General features: G+C 42.4%; 1 long non-coding RNA gene across 1 annotated transcript; it reads right to left on the bottom strand.

The window, feature by feature from the left end:
- Positions 1–1710: 1710 nt before the first annotated feature.
- Positions 1711–8501, bottom strand: LOC140916559 (uncharacterized). Its single transcript, XR_012160546.1, has 3 exons — positions 8377–8501; positions 5444–5547; positions 1711–4170 (listed from the first exon to the last, which is right to left on the bottom strand). It is a non-coding gene; the product is annotated as an uncharacterized lncRNA (long non-coding RNA).
- Positions 8502–18106: the final 9605 nt, after the last annotated feature.

Here is an 18106-nt window from a genome sequence, read left to right as displayed (position 1 = left end):
CCCTCCCAACGCGGGCTCCCGGACCACGAAGCCGAAGAAGGCACCTTTGGTGAGTGTACCTTTGTAAATATAATACAGGGTTTAAAAGCAAGTGTGTTTGATGATTAATTTGCCCTGAAGACTTGGGATACATTCGCGGCCAGTATAGCTACTGGAAAAGTCTGTTAACGTGTCTGGGGATGGAGCGGAAAGCTTCCAGAGCCATCTCCATGAAGCTCTCCTGGAGATATTCTAAAAGCCTTTGCAGAAGGTTTCTGGGGAGGTCAGCCTTATTCCATCCTCCATGGTAGGACACTTTTACCACGCCAAGCCAGTAGCAAGTAGTCTGAAATCATTGCAGAACTAAGCATTGCAGCGAATTGGCCCGGGCTTTGGTGTCATTCAAGCAGCATCCATTCTTTATCTCTTTGTGCTAGCCTCAGGAGAGTGATATCATTCATGGTCACCTGGTTCAAATATGGGAAATTTGTTGAAGGGGACATCCTGTTCCTGCTGGGCTGTTTGCCTTTGGTTGAAAAGAAATCATCCCCACTGTTAGCCACGTGGTGGTGGGAGGCCCGTTCATGCTGAGCTCTTTGCGCTTGGCTGACAGGGATCTTCCCTGATACTAGCCACGCGGTGGTGGTGGTGGGGTGAAGCAATCATCCCAAAGCATTGGGGGGGGGGGTTGGGTTGTGTTTCACATTCACCCTAAAACTGCAACCCCTCCTTTCAAATGGCCAACCCAACGGGCTTTGCTTGCTATGGGAAAGGAGGGCGCTGCTGTTTGAAACCATTCCCACATGTTATGAATGAAAGAAGAAACCCTTTGCCTTACCATGGCTGCCTGCAAGCTGAATTCTGTTGCCCAGCCAAGCGTGTGTGATGTCTCACACCAAATCAGCAGGCACTCAATATAAGAGGCAAAATGCGACCTTGTACCAAAAGCACATGTGCTATGTAATGTGAATCGCTTGATTCAGTGTGAAATAGTATTCACTTTGTTCTCTAAAATGTATCTTTTAAAATACTGCTCTCCCTTTTTTCCCTCCCACATTTGCAAATGTTTCTATGCTCCCCCTATCATCTCCGTCCCAGAGGCTAGCACAGATTAGAAGGAGAAAAAAACCACACTCACGATAAAATGTTCTCAGAGCTCATGCAGTCCTCCCGCACTGAAAGAGCTCAGCAGAATGCGTGGAGACAAACAATGGCAGAGACCAGGAAAGTGTTAAATGAACGCGATGAGAGGAGGGAGGAGCACAATGAACGGAGGCAGGATGCAATGCTGAGTCTAATGGGGGAGCAAACTGACTTGCTCAGGCATCTGTTGGAGGTACAGGAAAGGCAGCAGGAGCACAGACTGCTGCTACAGCCCCTGTATAACCACCAGCCCACCTCCCCAAGTTCCATATCCTCCTCACCCAGATGCCCAAGAAAGCTGGGGGTGGACATTCAGTGGTGCCATTCAGGGGGAGGCGGCTACGGGCAGCTAGCCACTCAACCCCAGAGGATTGCCCAAACAACAGAAGGCTGGCATTCAATAAGTTTTGAACTGTAGTGTGGCCTTGTCCTTCCCTCCTGCCCTCATCCACCTTCCCACCTGGTGATTCCCTCCTCACCCACCACTCCTCGGCTACCTTGCAAATCTTCCCCCTATTTGTGTGATGAATTAATAAAGAATGCATGATTTTGAAACAATAATGATTTTATTGCCTCTGAAAGCGGTGATCGAAGGGGGGAGGTCGGTTGGCTTACAGGGAAGTAGAGTCAATCAAGGGGGTGGGTTTTCATCAAGGAGAAACAAACAGAACAAACAGAACTGTCATACCATAGCCTGGCCAGTCATGAAACTGGTTTTCAAACCTTCTCTGATGCGCAGGGCACCCAGCTATGCTCTTCTAATTGCCCTGGTGTCTGGCTGAGCATAATCGGCCTCCAGATGATTTGCCTCAACCTCCCACCCCACCATAAACATCTCCCCTTTACACTCACAGATATTGTGGAGCACACAGCAAGTAACAATAACAATGGGAATATTGGTTCCGTGGCGGTCTGAGTCAGTAAACTGTATCAGCGAGCTTTTAAACATCCAAATGCACATTCTACCACTGTTCTGCATTTGCTCAGCTTATAGTTGAACTGCTCTTTACTACCGTCCAGTGTGCCTGCAGATGGCTTCATGAGCCATAGCATTAAGGGGTAGACCGGGTCCCCAAGGACAACTATAGGCATTTCAACATCCCCAATGGTAATTTTCTGGTCTGGGAAGTAAGTTCCTTCCTGCAGCTATTCAAACAGACCAGAGTTCCTGAAGATGCGAGCGTCATGCACCTTTCCCGGCCATCCCATGTTGATGTTGGTGAAACATTCCTTGTGATCCACCAGTGCTTACAGCACCACTGAAAAGTACCCCTTGCGGTTTATGTACTGGCTGCCTAGGTGGTCCGGTCCCAAGACAGGGATGCACATTCCGTCTATCACCCCTCCACAGTTAAGGAACCCCATTGCAGCAAAGCCATCCACTATGACCTGCACATTTCCCAGAGTTACTACCCTTGATAGCAGCAGTTCAGTGGTTGTGTTGGCTAATTGGATCACAGCTGCCCCCACAGTAGATTTACCCAGTCCAAATTGATTCCTGACTGACCGGTAGCTGTGTGGTATTGCAAGCTTCCAGAAAGCTATCAGCACTCACTTCTCAACTGTGAGGGCTGCTCTCATCTTGGTATTCTTGCGCTTCAGGGCAGGGGGAAGCAAGTCTCAAAGTTCCATGAAAAAGCCCTTATGCATGTGAAAGTTTCACAGCCACTAGGAATCATCCCAGACCTGCAACACTGTGCGGTCCCACCAGTCTGTGCTTGTTTCCTGGGCCCAGAATCTGCGTTCCATGGCATGAACCTGCCCCATTACCATCATGATGTCCATATTGCCAGGGCCCATCATTTGAGAGAAGTCTGTGTCCAAGTCTTCATCACTATCATGATTGCGCTGTTGTTGCCTCCTCGCCTACTTTTGCAGGTTCTGCACATACTGCAGGATAATGCGCGAGGTGTTTGCAATGCTCACAACAGCAACGGTGAACTGAGCAAGCACCATGCTTGCCGTGGTATGGCATCTGCAGGAGAGCAGAGTTGCAGCAGAAGCAGTGGAGGATGATGGTTAGCACAGCACACTTTTCCCGAGAAAGAACACAAGTTCCCGGGAGCACATGACAGACAACATGGAGAAATTCTCTATTGGGACAAGAGCAGCAGATCAGAGTTGCAGTGGAAGTTGTGGATGAGGACAACTGTTAGCAGTCCTACTGCACCATCTGTTGACAGCAGTATTGTGTCTGTACGGAAAAAAGGTGCGAAATGATTGTCTGCCACTGCTTTCACGGAGGGAGGGGCAACTGACGACATGTATACAAAACCACCTGCGACAATGTTTTTGCCCCATCTGGCATTGGGAACTCAACCCAAAATTCCAATGGGCAGTGGAGACTGCAGGAACTGTGGGATAGCTACCCACAGTGCAACGCTCCAAAGGTTGACGCTAGCCATGATACTGTGGATGCACTCCACCGACTTAATGTGCTTAGTGTGGACATATGCAATCGACTGTATAAAATCTATTTCTAAAAATTGACTTCTATAAGATCGACCTAATTTCGTAGTGTAGACATACCCTTAGATAGCCTGGCTGACTGACTAGGAAAAACTAGTCTGAGGGAAAAGGGAAGAATTCATGCCTAGGCTCTGTAATGAAGTCAGTTGAACAATATGGGAAATAGACTAAGGCACGCACAGGAAAGATAAGAATTTGAGAAAAGAGGTTTTTCTCTAAACAGGAGAGCAGTTTGGGAGATTCTTCAGAAGACAGATTAGGTCTCAAGAGCTCCTGGGCTTCCTAAAACAATGTAAGTTCTGTCCCTTGTCCTGTAACTCAGGAGGGAATCCCCATCTAACTTACCTTGTAATAAGGCAAAAGATTAGATGAGTCTAAATATGCATGTACACGGTTTGTTCTTTTGAATTAATTTCTCTGATGCTTTGTTCTGTTTGCTATTAGCCCTACTTGTTTAAAGGTTGTTGTTCACTATATTACTGGTCACAGGCTCCAGAAGGGAAGACATCCAAGTGTCCATTCAGACCTCCATGGTAACAATCTGTTGAAATGGATGAGGTGATGCACGCAAATCTTGATCTAAAAGTGGAAGAATCTCAAAGTTACCTCCCAAGACAGGAAAGGGAACAAGGCCGAACAGCTAAGGGAGTACACTCAGAGTCCTCAAAGGGAACAGGGGGGGCAGTTTGTCCTGTAATCATGACAAAATACATATCCATAATTTCTCTCATAGCTTTAACTTGAACCAACCTCACCAGAAACTGTGGATGATAAAGGTTTATTTTTATTACACTTATGAGAAAATCAGAAATGAGATTGTCAAGGCTGATTCCCTACACTGGCACTTCGAGCGCAGAAGGTGTGGGTCTTTAAGGATTCTAAAGGTTCTAAAAGATTCTGGCCACTCCAGGCTTGTATTAAACTCCCAAGGTTACAGCCTCTCTCTGACCTTGGATGGGTAGATGCTGCCACCACCCAAATGCAAAACCCCCTGGAACCTAGGAAGGTGCACTTGGGAATTCCTTCCTATGGGGTACCCTCAAGCCCTTTCACCCCCCCCCCCATCTGGTGAAGTTGAGAAAGAAAACAAAGGAAATTACCTGTTGCCCCCAGCTAATTAAAGAACATATGCACAAACCTCTTAGGGCACTCCAATCATGTTCTTATTTTTTTTTATTAAAAACAAAAAGAAAATACATCTGGAACTTAGGCTTCTGCTAGATTTAAAAAAAAAAAAAAACACTTACAAAAATTAAACACCAAGACTAACCTTCTTGAGGTCCAGCCTAAATGTTACAAGCAAAACAAAAACCATTTGGGGTTAGCACAGAGGAGTCCACAAGCCAATAAAAAATAAACAGAAATAAACCTAATCATGTATTTCCAGACATTTTCTGATTTATTAGTAGGTTTTAGTTATTATCTGACGTTTAGAATATAGTGCAATATTTTAAATATTAATAGCATAATATAAATGTCAAAAAAAATTGAAATGAAGCACTTCAGCTTCATCAAAATGAAACACTTTGATAAGGGTCTTTTAATGTTTCAAAAAAAATTTCATTCTGCGAGAAATTTCAAAATTTTGACTTATTCTGATTCGCGGTTCAGGGGGTGGGTGCGTAGGAACCATTTGTACCAGGAAGTGTTAAATGGTACAAATCCTAGGGGAAAAAGAGGGCCTGATTTTCAGAAGTACTGAGTATCCACAACTTCAACTGACAATTTTAACAATGCGTTTTCTGAAAATGAGGCCCAATTGTTTAAATTACTTTAGCAGCAAATAAAAACCAAAAACAGTTAGATTTTTCATATTTCTCTTCTATTAAACCAACTTTAAAAGCCTACTTACCCAGCAATCTGAAGAGCTGCTTTTGCCAAAACACCTTCATGCACCAGCAAAACAGGGTCTCTCTAGGACATGCTTAGGAACGTTTAGCCCAGGAACTGTAGTTTCTGCTTTCAGATAAAAGAGGACTATAAATGAGAAAATAGCAGCAGTTCACAAAATTTCTTTGATGGATGGGTGACTCAAACCTGCCTCAACTTCATAGCGTTTTATGAATTACAATGCACCATTTAAATGGATACATTATTTTAATGGAACTTGCTAATACATGCTCTTTTCAATATGGAGATGTGACTCTTAAGTGTAGCCTAATAAACCATGATTTCATTTATTTGTACTTCTTTCTCCAGAGAGATGATACAATAAGTAGGTATGCAAACCCAATGCCAGAAACATGACATAGTCTGCACAGGTGTTGACTTTTGTTTTTGCTGCTAGGTGCTTTCCTCCTTCCAATATCACTGTGTGCTAGGTACATGCTGCTACCACTTACTGGTAGCTGGTGGGTGCTGAACACCCCAGGGTTTTTTTTGGTGGTAGCTTGAGCCCCAGAGCACCCACAGAGTTGGTGCCTATGATAACCTATTTACTTCATTGTTTCCTTGTTTCTGAGAACCAGAAAAAACACTTTTGCTGCCATAATATTAGGTGTTTTTATTGGTTGATATAGCAGCAGTGCCCAAAACATACCACACAATTTCCTAACAGACCCTGCATTAAAGAGCTTTTGGTCTAAAGAAGAATCAGATGGAGAGAAGAACACACAAGCAAAGCGATTGGGGGTAATGTCATCTTTGTTATATTTTATTATTATGGGTCAGAGATGGGATAAGAGGGAACAACAGGAAAGGGTGAAATAATAGGAGCAAGATAGCATGAACAGAGTGGAAGTATAAGGAGGATACTGGAAGGAAAGGAGGGGACAGGAAGTAAGGAGAGGATCACGGAGAGTAAGGTAAGCAGCTCAGGGCTGTGAGAGAGATGGATGGGAGAAGCTTGAGGGGGAAAAAAAAACAAAAACAAACAAAGAAAGATGTCCAGACTTTGCAATTTAAAGTTCAATCTGCTGGCATTACTGGGACTGGGAGCTGCAAGATTAGGGAGGATGGGTAGGACCACTAAACTAAGCCTCTCCCTACCCTACATCTGTACAGATGCTCACAGGCTCCAGCCACAGGACTTCTCTGTGTTTCATTCTCCAGTCTATATGACTTGAGAAGGGTACTACTTTTGATCTCCCAGAGGGATCCACCCTAGATTTTAATGAAATCAAAATGTAACTGTCAAATGTGGTTAACGAAGATAGGGCAAGGGGCCTGTCTTTAAAACAACACTTCCGTCAGTGTTTATCATTTGAAAGACAAATGCCTTGGAAGTCCAGTGCCTGATCTTTTGGTCCAGGTATGATGACACTTGAAGGCCCTCATTCACCTATAAACTTATTTTCCTGAAAGCTTGATAAACAATAGAGGATGCAAAGGGGCCAGTTCTCTTCTCACACTACCTTCATACAAGCAGTCGCTCCTGACCTAGAGAGGTGTGAATGAGCTCATGTTAAGATCCAGCACAACAAAACTCAGATCTACCTACTACACAACATATATTGCTCACGTGAATACACTGCCCTTTGCAATGTTTACTGAAAGGATATGGGAAATAAGAACAAAATCGGAGTACTGGGTGATACTCATAAATAATGATTTACTGTCCACATATGCATGCCAGTGTCTGTAATCTTCAAAAGCATCAAGTATCATTATATGGGTATTTGTTCTCCAGATCAAGGAAAAAAATTACATACATAGTCATCCTAGCTATAGCTTGAGCTATTCATTGAGAAGGCAGAAGCCTGAAAGAAATATTGAAAAACAGAGGAATAGTAGTTACCAAGCCTCAGCATGAAGAGGGCAAAAAATCTAGTTTATTACTCTAATGCTTTATCAGTTTTTCACAAATACACATTAATTTACTTTTCACTGGCAGCACATATATGCAGAATCCGACATTATGAAACTGAGTCACAAAGCAGCAGCCCTTCCAATCAGTAGAGACATGATGTTAGCAATTTCTGATATTGTGGTTCTCCAGGATCAAGCCCTATGTCTAACAGCTATAAACATGTCAAATGACTAACCCATTGGGTTTGGATAGGGGTTTGGGCCTCATTCCTCTCATAGGCTATCCCCAATGGGAAGTTCAGGTCAGAGCGGGGACCTCTCTTGCTACGACTCCTCCACCTATGCTGCTCTCTTCTGCTGCTGCTCCTTTAAGACTCCCAGAAAGTGATAGGACATTTTATAAATGACACCCTGAAAGGACTTTGGCCCCAGAAACCAACTGGCAGCCGATAGAGATCACAGGAATAACATGCTGTCATCTTAAGAAGCAGACTGCTGTATTCTTAACGGGCTGTGATTTCTAAATGCTGTGAATACATACCCTTGTGGAGAGAACATCATGAGATCAAAATGTCATGGATAAGCATGGTGAGGATGCATCCAAATGAAAAATGATGCAGCCTTCTTGCCTAATGAAAGTATATACTATCCTGTGCAAGCTGTAAAGAATCACAGGAAGAGTTCCATTCTTCTAATTCTGAGTTAGAAACTTCACTATGCGATAAGAAAACAGTATTGTCCATAGATGACCTCTGATCACTCTCTCCTGCACTTGTCATTAGTATCTTAAACATCTGTCTAAACAAAAAGTGTTAGGATGGACAGCTTGATCTTCATCCAGGAGGAGAGCAAACTGACATCACTAGTGTAGCTTCTGTCATACACCTAGACTTAAAACCAAATTGCTTTGGTTCAAAGCAACATGAGTCCCAGCAGACAGCATTGTTCCATCCTCTCAGATATCCACAACTTAGCACTGAAGTGATCCAACCACCACAACTAAGAACTGGAATACAAACCTTCAAAGAAACAACTCACCCAAGCCAATCCACAGCATGTCCCCCACCTCCACCTGCAATCCTCTCTGCACTCCAGAACTCACCGAGACCAAAAGAACCATCTCTCAAAGGCTAGAAACAGTAAACAAAATCAATCCCCAAACCCCATGAGAAAACCAATCCCCACTCCTTTGCCCAGAGCTCTTACCTCCTGCAGTGGAATGGTTTTGCCAAGGCCATAGGAAATGGGTGGAACAATTCACACCCACACAGCATATTCCATTTCCTTGCATGAATCAGCCACTGCCAGGAAAGGAGCAATGAACACCCCATTACTCCTTTCACAACAGCCAGAGATGATAGATAAAAATCCATTAACACTGATCAGGTACCAGACTGTGTTACAACTTTTTTTTTTTTTTTTGGGGGGGGGGGGCGGGTGGGTGTTTACCTTCTGTAGCCAGACAGCCAGCCCAGCCCAGCCCAGCATTGCTGGAAACACAGGAGGAAGCCGGAACAGGGCACTTAACATATATTCCAGCACAGCCTATGAAGCTGTGAAAAGCACAGGTGTGCTGCTACAATGTGCCTCTGGGAACATATACAACGATTAAGCTCACAGCAGGCAGAGGCCCTGTGACAGACATGGCTCTTAGCCCCTACTAAATAGCGTGATGCACACACACCAACATCCTAGGTGGGAAAATATTTACCCTGATAAAAGAAATGTCCAGTAGTTGAAACTTATTGTTTCTCTCCCTTGCAAGTGTAAACTACTCTTGCGAAAGCTGGCATCACCCAGACAGACCAGCCTCAATTTGGCATAAGAAAGGAAAAAGAGAATAAAGGAGTACAGAGGTATAGGTAGGGGACCTACAGCACCATGATTTTTGAGTGCTTTTCACTATCTATCTGCTGGTCAGATAAGTGACAGCCTCCCAAGGCTTCTGCAGCTAAGAGGGTCCCTAAGCCTTGTCCCTTATTCGTCTTTCCGCGGAATTGAGCGACTGATCCTGGCTTGGCACTGCTGGAATCGAGAGATGCAAGGAGGGTAAGAAGCACCCACACCTGATCTCCTATCTTTAGTGTACACATATTTTGAAATAGAGCTCTATACTTTGTTTTCTTTCTTTGGGATTGTGGCTTCAGTTTTGTAACTTGTTTGTGTGTGTAACATCTCTACATTTAAATAAGTAGGCACTAGCAATTTTATAACCACATGATTAGAATCTAGCTTAATAAATTTTGGTAACCATTTGTGCATAAGCCTGACTTGTTTTCTCTGGTTTACTGTAAAGCAGCCAACACAATTAAAGAACCTCAGCCGTTTTGGCTCTAAAGCCTGGCCATTAGGTGAGAGTACTAAGAGCCTAGCATTGAGTTGTGCCGCCTCCACGGGGCAAACTCTTGGGGCACCTGTCAGTCAATCCTGGCAGCCCGCTGCGAAGGAGCTCTGAGCTCTAGCAGTTAAAGTCACGGGTGGTTAGGACCTTGGGGGCATCCGTCAGCCTGGCCCTGGGCTGCCCGCCGCGAAGGGACAGTGCGTCCTAGCGGTTAAAGTCATGGATGGTATAAACGGACATAGCTGGCACCTCACCAAACATCCTTGGCCGTCGGCTAACACCTTCTTAAATGGGAAGAAGCAGCTTCTATTTTGTGCCCTCATGTGTCTAAGACCTTACGTCTGTCTTATTATCTTCTTCCCTTAATATAATAAAGGTCATTCAGACTGAAAGTATATGGCTGATGCTTGCAAAGAAACTCATAACAAATCAATGCCAATCATAGAGGTGACTCTTGGGTGGTACCTTCCAGCCAATCTATACCTCCTCATTGGCACGCTCACTTCCTGGGAAAAAAGTGAACAAAACACTCAGTCTTCCCATCCAAAGGAGCAGAGATGCAAAACCATACACATCTATCCAACCCATTTGTTCTCACAGAATTCTCCTCTGAGAGAAGGGACAATAGGTATACGTGTAACGGACAGTGGATTTAGACAGACAATACAACCTAATTCACAGCATACTGCAGTGTCCCCACAAAAATCAGAACCAGAGGTGTATTGCTAATTGCCCGAGTTAGTGTAGTGACAATGGTGTATCACTTTACCAACAGCAAAAAACAAGCAAACAAAAACCTTAATCATCTTTCCTCCTCAGCCTTCCCCATGAACCTATTATTATGAAAAGCACCATGGGATCTTTAATGGTCATATGTAATCGTGGCCTTGGTTGTACATCTTTCTCCAAAAAATATTTTCCAATCTCAGTTTCCTTGGAAGACTCCAGTGAAAATACTGATCAGGCCCTGCACTGCTTAGCTCATGAGAGTGGAGCAATGACAGCAGAAAAAGGGTGACCATATTTTCCAAAGGGAAAATGGGACACCTTGTGGGGCTCACCGCTCACCCTGCCTGTCTCCCACCTCCACACAAGGCTGGGACTGGTGTTGCTACTCACCCGGCCTACCCCCCCACCCCCATGCAAGGCTGGGGCTGGCATCACAGCTCAGCCTGCCTGCCCCCCAACAAGGCTGTCAAAAAAGTCAAGACCACTGGGAGATGGCTTAAAAAAGGGACTGTCTAGGCCAAAATGGGACATATGGTCACCCTTCAGCAGAAGGCAGTGCAACTATAGACAAAGCAATAAACTTCCTTGCAAGGCCAAAGTGATTATTTCCATCTGACATATACTGTGGAATGTATCTCAACAAACATTTCACGCTTTAAAGATAAAATAGACATTAATCACTTTTAATAGTAGTTTAGGGGAAAGCAGGGGTGTTCATCTTAAAACCATAAAATCTGCACAGATGTCTGTATAACAAACACTGGTAAATACAAAAATATCACTCTGGTTTACAGGCACCTGAAATTAATAGTTTTGTAATGGTTCCATCTTGTGGTCAAATGGAAAGTGACAGCCTTCTTTAAATTACAAAACTTGTGTTATTCCAGAACAGGGATCAGCAATGTTTGGCATGCGGCCCCTATTGGCCTGGAGCAGTGAACAGCAGGATACAAACCGGCCGCGTGCCAAACATTGCCGATCCCTGTTCCAAAATATTAATCCCATTAACATGAAAAACATTGGGGGTGGGGTGGGAGCGGGAAGTCACTGACAAAGGAGAAGAATAGTTTTGATCCCCTATCCTACATGGAATTTCTTTCATCGGGTCAGGGTTTCATGGGGCAATATTCAGGGATGGGAGGTGTTGCCACAAACAGTGTACGGCTGGCTCGCCCCAGATGGGATAATATTTCAAGTGGAAATCCAGCTACAAGTTTCTGCAGATCACAGCAGTGGTAACTCCCCATATGTTGTTATAGTCCTGGGACTCTTGAGGAAGCCATGCTCTCATAAGGAAAAGGAGAGCTAAGGGAGCTGGGTCTCTGTGTAGATGTTCCTAATCTCGGTGGTTACATTCTTGAGAGCCCAGTGTTACCTGCGATTCTTTCAACCCAAAGATCTTGACAACTTTTACTCTGTGCGAGGTGGTGTCAGGAAATAAATCAGGGGAGACACAGACCGATAGACGGCTGGCACAAACAGGACAACACGAGAGTGCTTTCACTTAAAGCTAAACTTTACTTAGTCTCAAGCACTTACACACATCCACAACAGGTTAGTAAAACACCAGCCCTTGATAATTCCCAAAGCTGAGTGTGGCTCTCGAATAGCACAGCGGCAGCCCCTCTGCTGGTGGGGAACACAAGATGCATCCAGAGGGAGAGTCCCTGAAGAGCCCCTTCTGAGAAGTCCAGTTACCTCAAACTTTTCACCCTTATTTATTCATTAGTAATACAATGACATATCACTTAAAGAAAACTTGCTAAGCAAGCAGTTTTTAAAGATCAAGCAAGATGTTTCCTTATGGTCATCAATTAACCAGATATGTTTTTTCCCCCAGAGTCTCCATGTTTTGGGACCCTGACAGACACATTCCTCAGGGTATATTATAGACAAGCTTCCTGTTTTTCTAAAATACATATATCAGCAATTTCAACTTTCTTAGCAAGAAGGATGTGGGGTCAAGCTGCTCTATCTGTGGCACCCAAAACCCCTTCCCGTCCTGCCTTGGTTATGCTAAGGCCACTGCATGACCAATTTATGATCTGCTGACTTGACTACTTATAGCAATAAGCAATAATGGTTTCAGGCACTTTACCGGTTTGCCAAAATTTCTCTGTACAGTTCCCCTCCTTAAAGGTCTCCTTTCACACAAGGGGGCCTTTACATGATTGCTGTTACACCTTTTCTGGATGCACTTGAGTTGAGATCCAATGAAAGTGCAAGGCTTTCAGCCAAGACCAAGCAAATGATCTTGTTGGCATTCCATACTCAGCACACCAGCATAGCAATTGACAAGAGATCATTGTATCCTTCTTTCCCATTTAAGGGAGGGGCAATACGTTTGATATGTTCCTCTCCTGGGGGTATAAGTGCCAGTGGCAGTAACCACTGACTCATCTGTCGTGGGACGTGCAATTGCCGGATTTTGCGCCATGTCCAGCATGTCATTAGGCTGGTAACAACTATTATTTGGCACCCCAAGATTACTACGATGGGGTGTAGGGCCAAATTCAGGATGCCTGTGCCAGTGGGGGACCATCCCAATAACACTTCCCACCAGTGGTGTGACAGGTCCTGGCCAATTCTTGCAAATACCCATTCAATTTCACTGGCGTTATGAGTCACGGTAACCATGACTGCACCCTTCCTGTTTTGCAGTATATCACTGGTTCTGTAAATCAGGGTGTACAAGCAATGTTTGAAAAGCAGATAAATTAATTCCAATGGGCACAGGTTTTACAATAGAACATAAAGTATAATGACAGGTTTCAGAGTCGCAGCTGTGTTAGTCTGTATCCGCAAAAAGAAAAGGAGTACTTGTGGCACCTTAGAGACTAGCAAATTTTTTGAGCATAAGCTTTCGTGAGCTGTAGCTCACTTCATCGGATGCATGTTGTGGAAAATACAGTGGGGAGATTTTATATACACAGAGAACATGAAACAATGGGTGTTACCGTATACACTGTAACGAGAGTGATCAGGTAAGGTGAGCTATTACCAGCAGGAGAGGGAAAAAAAACCCCCAACCTTTTGTAGTGATAATCAAGGTGGGCCATTTTCAGCAGTTGACAAAAACGTGTGAGGAACAGTGAAGGGGAAAATAGTTATAATTCTTAAGGTCTGATTTGTGTCCATTTATTCTTTTACATAGAGACTGTCCAGTTTGGCCAATGTACATGGCAGAGGGGCATTGCTGGCACACGATGGCATATATTACATTGGTAGATGTGCAGGTGAACGAGCCTCTGATAGTGTGGCTGATGTGATTAGGCCCCATATCTATTCAGGGGACACCATCATAGGGCCTAATCACATCAGCCACACTATCAGAGGCTCATTCACCTGCACATCTACCAACGTGATATATGCCATCGTGTGCCAGCAATGCCCCTCTGCCATGTACATTGGCCAAACCGGACAGTAAAAGAATAAATGGACACAAATCAGACATCAAGAATTTTAACTATTTCCCCATGTTTATTTCCCAGTATTTTTAATGGCTTTACCTTTTAAGGGTTTAGGTTGAATTATCCCACTGCTCAGTTATTAAATTCATGAGGTGGTGTACTTCAGTTTTCCTTCTTATACAGCAGACTAAGTTTGTAATGTTTTTTTCTGCTGTGCTAAGCTTTAAGTTTATTCACAGGTAATAGCTGAGAAGCATCATTACCATATGATCTTAAAGGGTTTTTTTTTAAAAAAAATCACACACACTATACATTGTTACAGGGGTTCTTTCAACCCAAAACTCTTAATAACTTTTACTCTGTGCGAGGTAGTGTCAGGAAATAATCAGGGGAAACACAGCCGTCCGACCGATAGACGGCTGGCACAAACAGGACAACACAAGAGTGCTTTCACTTAAAGCTAAACTTTACTTAATCTCAAGCACTTACACACATCCGCAACCAGTTAGTGAAACACCCCTAACCCTTGATAATTCCCAAAGCTGAGTGTGGCTCTTGAGTGGCACAACGGCAGCCCATCTGCTGGTGGGGAACACAAGATGCATCCAGAGGGAGAGTCCCTGAAGAGCCCATTCTGAGAAGTCCAGTTACCTCAAACTTTTCCCCCTTATTTATACATTAGTAATACAATGACATATCACTTAAAGAAAACTTGCTAGGCAAGCAGTTTTTAAAGATCAAGCAAGAGGTTTTCTTATGGTCATCAATTAATCAGATATGTTGTTTTTTTTCCCCCACAGCATCCATACCTTGGAACCCTGACAAACACATTCCTCAGGGTACATTATCGACAAGTGTCCTGTTTTTCTAAAATACATATATCAGTAATTTCAACATTCTTAGCAGGAAGGACGAGGGGTCAAGCTGCCCTGTCTAAGGCACCCCAAATCCCCTCCCCTTCTGCCTTGGTTTTGCTAAGACCACTGCATGACCAATTTACAGCCTGCTAACTTGACTACTTGTAGCAATAAGCAATAGTGGTTTCAGTCACTTTACTGGCTTGCCAAAATCTCCCTGTACACCAGGAGTCTATGATATCATGACTACACAAGTCAAATCTGGATTCATTTTTAACTGATGAAATTCAAAACAAAGAAAAGGGAAAATCCAAATAGTAAGATTCAAGATGCTTATAAAACCTTATTTTTGAACAGGAAATCCCTTAGTAATATCCAAAAGTATATCTGTTTCTTGATTTTAATGTAGGCAAGTAATTATGAGGATGAAATAATTGTTTATTCTGTAACAGCAGCTTCATTTGGAGTATTCAAAATAAAAGGAAGGATTTTTTTTTGCATGAATTCTTCCCCTAATTGATATTCTTGAATGAAAACCCAATTCATAGCTGTTAAAAAGAAAGGGGTCTTTTGTTCTGCAATTTATATTAGAGAATATCTGATTCATTTATATTTTTAATTAAAAGTCCTCCCAAAACTGTGTTATTCAGATCAAGTGCTACAAAAATTAACATAAATGTAATTACAGGTCTTGATATGTGGGTAGTTCATAAATAACTAGTCTTTTGAATTAGTCTCTCAGAAAGCCTTATTATGTCGATTCCTGTAAAAGCAGCAGGATTCCAGATGCTACTGATCATTCTGCCTCTCTCTCTCCCCTTTTTATTAATGTCATCACAAATGTGCATCATTTATTTCAGCTACACATGCCACACATATCTTGATTTATATCAAAGTTTTCACCATTCTCCAGAGGCATGAACACAAAGTTCCCAGTCATGCATTGGGATCAACACATGGTATAATCCCTGCACCCACCCCCTTTGAAACCAGTGAAGCATCTGCCCACACAGGGTTCATTGGAGGATTGGGGCCAAAGAGATAACTTAATGGGAAGGAATGGGGTGGGATGTTCCAAGGACTACATAGGTCTTCAAACAATCTGATCTGGGCACACGATTGTTCAGACCAGGATACATTTATTTTTATTCTACAGGAAAATTTCTACAGAATTTAAAATAATATATTCTTCCTGTGGTGCTGTGTTTTGTTTGAGTGTTTGTTTTGTTTTTAAAGCATCCAACAGCATTTAATAGATAACTCCCCAGTGTATTCCACTGAGATGCAGGTCACTTTACTGTGAATGTAGGATGGAGCCAGAAAAATCAGGGTAAGTGGACTGACTGCTGCCAGCCCTGTAATTTGGCCAGTAACATCAAGCAGCTTACCCTAGCCACTGAGTTTGCCCACTGGAGTACAGTAAGTATAATAAAGCTCCACAAACCATTTAAATTGAGGACTAGTTTTATGAAGAAAAGATGCAGAAAAGTCAAAATAATACAAACAAAGAGTAACTGAGGCCTATCCCACTCCCCCATGCAGGTGGGGAGAGGGCATGCAGTTCCCCACGAGGCAGCCCTTCCTGGCTATCACATAGTCCTCCTGCCAGATCCTCAGATTAAACCAGGAACACGTCTTTATATAGTCTTCAGGCAGTCACATGATGCTTAGTCAGTTGTCTATCCTCCAGCACACCCAGTCTGGAGATGATAATTCCCAGCAACTTCTAGTCTTAAAGGGTCACATCATAAAGGAACATGGTGCTAGGATGCACACACAGTTGTGATCACGACCAGTAATCATCTGTTCTACTCACCCTTAGTAGAAATTCCCAACTCAGGATCCAGTTTTCAAAAAAATGCCAGGGAAGTCACTTACTCTCTAGTTCTTCAAAGGTTTGCAATTTAAAGGGAAAGGAAATTTATCTCTTAAATAAGGATCTCTTAAAATTTTCCATTTAAAAGTCTAAAATCTAAACAATCAAATCCAACAAATATATGAAGTGAAAAATATATACTACTGGGATTGTATCCACCAATTCCAACCACAACTAAGAGAATATGCAATCCTCTAGACACGCTGCATAGAGAAGTTTGTAATGATTTAACCACCATGTATAAAAAAAGAAAAAGCACTTTAGGCATATCCATTAAACAGAATGTATTCAGAATTACACTATGGCAACCCTACTGGGCAACAATGTTTATGTTGTATATACCTGCAAACCTCTCTCATTTCTGAGAATAAACCTTTGTTCAGTTGTGGTTAGATATGTAAAGTTAGATTCAGGTTTTCAGGTTGTGTGTGTGGTAGGTCAGGTTAATAAAAGGACTGTGGCACTGATGTATATAATATTTGCAGTATCTAGCATAATGGGACCTTGGTCTTGATTGGATCCTCTACATGTTACTATACTACTACTACTACTGATGACTCAGAAGAGTGAAAGTTTCCACGCTCATGTTACCAGACAAAATTCAGCTCCAAATAGTAGTAACCACCAAAAAATAACAAAACAAAACAAAAACACACCCCACAAAGAACAAAAACAAAAAAAACAAAACAAGTGTGTTGTCAACCTCTATGAAATTCGTCCAGTGGTTAATGGACAAGTGTCCACATCACAGATTCCACTATCACAATTTTTATTCTTATTGACCTGGAAACTGAACTTCCATCCCAGCACAAGTCATGGTTTAAGCACAATGCTGAAGTAGTCTGAAAAATTTTCACTAATGCTGCCTTTACCATATACCTTCTGAGGAAAAAAAAAGAAAATTGTACTTTCAACATGACACCTTCCAGAAGCACCATATTTATTTATTTTTAAAAGATTGCTAAAGTAAATAGTTCGCTACATAAAACAAATTTCCATGGTTCTGTTGGATTAAAATGGGTTTCTAAAATGTTGCATGTAGAGCTTTTGGGTACAGCAATTTCCATTCTATAGGAAATTCCAATTTTTCAAAAAATGTTTAGAATTGGAGCAAAAGACACAAATTCCATACTTTCCCATGAAACAAACATTCAAAAATGGAGATGAAACATGTCAATCAAAAATTAATCAAAACAAATTTGAATTTTATATTGTAAAATATTAAATATATTACTTTTAATATTGTGATAGACTATAAAACTCACAATGAAATGTGTTGATATTGTCAAAATGAAACATTTCAACTCCAGTATTTCTCTTAGAAAGTTTTATCAAAATTGACCCATTCCCACAGAACATTTGTCTTTGATGGGAAACTGTCAATATTTTTCAGATTAGAGGGGAATCCTCATTGCGTGTGTTGTTTCATGTGCATTACAATTTAACACATTTACACATATTGAAAAGAAATTGTGCTTTTCGACATGAAGTAAAAATGTCCTGCAAATCTGCTGTTTCAGTTTTCAGGTCTAGACTATTATAATTGTTCATGTTT

The sequence above is a fragment of the Lepidochelys kempii genome, chromosome 8 (genome assembly GCF_965140265.1).
Source record: "Lepidochelys kempii isolate rLepKem1 chromosome 8, rLepKem1.hap2, whole genome shotgun sequence".
NCBI classification, from domain to species: domain Eukaryota; kingdom Metazoa; phylum Chordata; order Testudines; family Cheloniidae; genus Lepidochelys; species Lepidochelys kempii.
This window is presented reverse-complemented; position numbering and strand designations above follow the sequence as displayed.